The sequence below is a fragment of the Ovis aries genome, chromosome 1 (assembly GCF_016772045.2).
Source record: "Ovis aries strain OAR_USU_Benz2616 breed Rambouillet chromosome 1, ARS-UI_Ramb_v3.0, whole genome shotgun sequence".
In the NCBI taxonomy this organism is placed as follows: Eukaryota; Metazoa; Chordata; class Mammalia; order Artiodactyla; family Bovidae; genus Ovis; species Ovis aries.
Window position 1 is genome coordinate 112,241,000 of NC_056054.1, and position 5,269 is coordinate 112,246,268.

At 42.2% G+C, this 5,269-nt stretch overlaps 1 pseudogene; it reads right to left on the minus strand.

Annotated features, from left to right (window-relative positions):
- Positions 1-669: 669 nt before the first annotated feature.
- Positions 670-1,612, minus strand: LOC114108825 (heterogeneous nuclear ribonucleoprotein D-like; annotated as a pseudogene).
- Between the last annotated feature and the right edge of the window lie 3,657 nt (positions 1,613-5,269).

The window sequence follows — 5,269 nt, forward strand, 5'->3', positions numbered from 1 at the left end:
TTAGGCTTAATTAAGTCCCACTTATTTATTCTTGTTTCTTATTTCCATAGATCAAAAATTGTACTGCTGCCATCTATGTTAGGAGTGCTCTGCCTATGTTTTCCTCTATGAGTTTTATAGTGTTTAGTCTCAGCTTTAGGTCTTTAATCCACTGTGAGCTTATTTTTTGTATGGTATTACAGAATGATCTAATTTGATTTCTTTCCATGTTGTGGTCCAGTTTTCCCACCACCATTTGTTGAAGAGACTGTCTTTTCAAAATTGTGTAGTCATGCCTCCTTCATCATAGATTAATTGGCCATGGGTGCATGGGTTTATTTCTGGGCTCCTGATCTTGTTCCATTGATCTATATTTCTATTTTTGTGAGAGTACCACACTGTTTTGATGACTATAGCTTTGTAGAATAGTCTGAAGTCATGGAACCTGCTTCCTCTAGCTCTGTTTTTCCTTCCTCAAGATTGTTTTGGCTTTCCCTGAAGCATTTCCGGGAACTGAGGACAAGAGACCAAATGTTATCTCAGTGCTCTTATCACTCAATGAACTCCAAGGGTTTAGGAACTGTAAGACAGAAACTGTGGATGAAGACCAATATATATTTCTCATATATTCTGATTCTCACCTGAATGATCAGATCCATTTTTATAAATCACAATATCATAGGTACTCTTCTACCTTCCATATCTTTCATCATAATATTTGGTTTGGGGTTTGGCCCTGATGTCCACCATGATCCTAGTTCCACCTGGTCCACCAGCTGCAGCTCCCCTTCCTCCCGTTGCTATTGCTGCTTGTACATCTCTTTGGGTTGTGTTTTTTTTTTTAATTTACTCATCACATCCCACCGCTGCCAAGCATTCCTTGGACTTCCCTGGTGGCTCAGATGGTAAAGCGTCTGTCTACAATGCGGGAGACCCAGGTTCGAGCCCTGGGTTGGGAAGATCCCCTGGAGAAGGATATGGCAATCCACTCCAGTACTACTGCCTAAAAAATCCCATGGACAGAGGAGCCTGGCAGGCTGCAGTCTATGGGGTCGCATAGAGTCGGACACGACTGAGTGACTTCACTTCATCACAGAACCAATTTGATAATAGGTGCTTTCTAACAATTTCTTTACTGGCTCTTCATCTGTATATGTGATAAAACAAATCCTCATTTTTTCATTTATTTTTGTATCCATGGGGAGTTCAATATTTCAACCCTTCCAAAATCTCCAAACTATTATTTAATTTGTTCTTCAGAAGTATCTGGGCTCAAGCTACCCACGAAATTTTTTTTAGGAGTTTTCTTGCCTCTTGAAGCATTGACTTTTGCGGGTCTATCAATTTGCCATCTAGTTAGTGTTCTTTCACTTCCAAAGTCTTATTAACACTAGCAGCATCTCTGAAAAGCACAAATCCAGGTCCTCTTGATATTTGAGTAATCAGATCTGTTTTGATTATGCAGCCTACAGCTTACCAAGTGAGATAAGTATTCAGTCAGGTCTTTCTTGCTTATATACCAACTCAAGGCTCCAATAAACATTTTACTATCATCCTGCTGATCCTTACTGATGTTGATCTTGTAGCCCTCTGCAAATTCTTCTGGGTCATCATACTTATTTACATGCTGCATGGTGGGGGTGCAGCACCAGCTGAGCCTGAGTCCAGGCAGCAGCGATGATGGTGCATTTTATGGAGTTGAATTGAAAATGATGGCAGAAGGGCCCATTTCTTGATTTTTTTAATATTTTGACTTCTTGGGGGCGTTACTTGCCCTGGCGGAACTATCCCTGTCAGGGTTAGCTAATTCCTAAGGGTAGGAAACAACTTGCCTGTGAACTTTCTTGTCATGTGCAAACCAACCAATACAGGGCTGGTAGCCTCAGCCTCCTGTCTGTGAGGGTCTCACAGTCCAAGACACCATCAACCTGCCCCAGTCACCAAGGATCAGGAATCAGACAGCTAGAGACAGCCCCTGTGCCCCAGAGCCCGCTGAAATTATTCAAGCTAGCCAATCCTAAACCTGCTTATCCTGCTTTACCTCCTCCTGTGGAAACCACAATGAGGGTTCCTGCATAAGATTTCCCCTCACTATCTCTGCCTCCTGATTGACTCTGGTTTCTGCCCTTTGTGGCCCCCCCCCCCACCCTGATGCTGGGAAAGACTGAATGCAAAAGGAGAAGAGGGCAGCAGAGGGTAAGATGGTTAGATAACATCACCTACTCAAAGGACATGAATCTGAGCAAACTCTGGGAAATAGTGAAGGACAGGGAAGCCTGGCTTGCTGCAGTCCATGGGGTCACAGAGTCAGACATGACTTAGTGATCAAACAACTACAGCTTCTGGGACTGAGCACTTTACCTGTGGAATCTGATTCTATCTCTGGGCAGGCAGTGTCAAAATTGAGTCAAATGCTCAGACACCCTGTGGCATCCAAATATTGCTTGTTGGTATGGGGAAGCCTATACACACACACAGGAACTGAGTCTCAGAACCTTGCTTAGTGCCTATAGTGCTAATCACAACTATAGTGGCTATAGGTGGCATGAAGATACTGCGTAGAACTATGGGAAATCTGGATATGGACTAGCATACGCAGATATTGGCAAACAAAGCACATATGGCAATGCATCTCAAGCAGGAGACAACCACCAAAACGATTTCCAGCCATACTAGTGGGGGCATCAGAGAAAACAAGAGTAGTGCTAAGCTATTAATGATTGGCCTTCTGTTGATTTAAAATGATTATTTTGTAAAAGATTTTCTACTGTACAAGACAAAACTATGTCCCACTGTTTATAACTGAAACAGGAGGGAAGGGGGCAAAGCACGTTCTTTAAAAGAGTGGCATGGCCTGAGGACATGACATAATAGAACCAAATAGGCCCAAGATGGAAGACAAGTTGACTTCCTTGAGCCTTCAGGATATGTTCATTGTAACAGATCAGCAAGCTAAATGACATACCTACCAGGGAAAACCACGAGACCATTCAGGTATGACCTAAATCAAATCCCTTACGATTATACAGTGGAAGTGACAAATAGATTCAAGGGAATAGATCTGACAGAGTGCCTGAAGAACTATGGACGGAGGTTCATAGCATTGTACATGAAGCGGTGATCAAAACCATCCCCAAGAAAAAGGAATCCAAGAAGGCAAAATGTTTGTCTGAGGAGGCCTTATAAATAGCTGAGAAAAGAAGAGAAGTGAAAGGCAAAGGACAAAAGGAAAGATATACGCATCTGAATGCAGAGTTCCAAAGAATAGCAAGAAAAGATAAGAAAGTCTTCTTCAGTGATCAATGCAAAGAAATAGAGGCAAACAACAGAATGGGAAAGACTAGAGATCACTTCAAGAAAATTAGAGATACCAAGGGAACATTTCATGCAAAGATGGGCTCAATAAAGGACAGAAATGGTACGGACCTAACAGAAGCAGAAGATATTAAAAAAGAGGTAGCAAGAATACACAGAAGAACTGTACAAAAAAATCTTAATGACCCAGATAACCATGATGGTTTGATCACTCACCGACAGTCAAACATTCCTGGAGTGAAAAGTCAAATGGACCTTGGGACGCGTCACAAAGTTAGTGGAGGTGATGGAATTCTAGCTGAGCTATTTCAAATCCTAAAAGACGATGCTGTGAAAGTGCTGCACTCAATGTGCCAGCAAATTTGGAAAAGTCAGCAGTGGCCACAGGCCTGGAAAAGGTCAGTTTTCATTACAATACAAAAGAAAGGCAATGCCAAAATATGTTCAAATGACCGCACAATTGCATTCATCTCATATGCTAGCAAAGTAATGCTCAAAATTCTGCAAGCCAGGCTTCAACAGTACATGAACCATGAACTTCCAGATGTACAAGCTGGATTTAGAAACGGCAGAGGAACCAGAGATCAAATTGCCAATATCCACTGGATGATCAAAAAAGCAAGAGAGTTCCAGAAAAACATCTGCTTTATTGACTACACCAAAGCCTTTCTGTGGATCACAACAAACTGTGGAAAATTCTTGAAGAGATGGGAATACCAGACCACCTGACCTGCCTCTTGAGAAATCTGTATGCAGGTCAGGAAGCAACAGTTAGAACTGAGCAAGGAACAACAGACTAGTTCCAAATTGGATAAGGAGTATATCAAGGCTGTATATTGTCACCCCACTTATTTAACTTATATTCAGAGTAAATCACACAAAATGCCAGGATGGATGAAGCACAAGCTGGAATCAAGATTGCTGGGAGAAATCAATAACTGCAGATATACAGATGACACCACCCTTATGTCAGAAAGTGAAGAGAAACTAAAGAGTCTCTTGATAAAAGTGAAAGAGGAGAGTGAAAAAGTTGGCTTAAAACTCAACATTCAAAAAATGAAGATCATGGCATCTGGTCCCATCACTTCATAGGAAATAGATGGGGGAACAAAAGAAACAGTGAGAGATTTGATTTGGGGGAGCTCCAAAATCAATGCAGATGGTGACTGCAGCCATAAAATTAAAAGATGCTTGCTCCTTGGAAGAAAAGTTATGACCAACCTAGATAGCATATTAAGAAGCAGAGACATTACCTTGCCGACAAAGGTCTGTCTAGTTAAAGCTATGGTTTTTCCAGTAGTCATGTACAATGTGAGAGTTGGCATATCAAGAAAGCTGAGCGCCAACGAACTGATGCTTTTGAACTGTGGTGCTGGAGAAGACCTGAGAGTCCCTTGGACAGCAAGGAGATCCAACCAGTCAATCCTAAAGGAAATCAGTCCTGAATATTCATTGGAAGGACTGATGCTGAAGCTGAAGCTCCAATACTTTGGCCACCTGATGTGAAGAATTGACTCATTGGAAAAGACCTTGATGCTGGGAAAGAATTAAGGCAGGAGGAGAAGGGGACGACAGAGAATGAGATGGTTGGATGGCATCACCCACTCTATCAATGTGAGTTTGAGCAAGCTATGTGAGTTGGTGATGGGCAGGGAAGCCTGGTGTACTGCGGTCCATGGGGTTCCAAAGAGTCAGACATGACTGAGCGACTGAACTGACTGACTGACAGGTACCATGACTATTCTGAGGTCAATCGTCAAAGGTCAAAAGGTGGGTGGTGGCCCAGTGCTTCAAAACAGTTGAAATAACTCTCCCACTCATAAGCTTATGAAACTACTCAGCCCATACAACTAACCATGCCATATTTCAGGGCCTCTCACCTTCTGAGATAGCACAACCCTGTCGAGTATCTTTCTCTCTAAATAAAACCACTTCTTCCCTGTCACTTTGTTTCTCACTGAATTCTTTCTGCAAT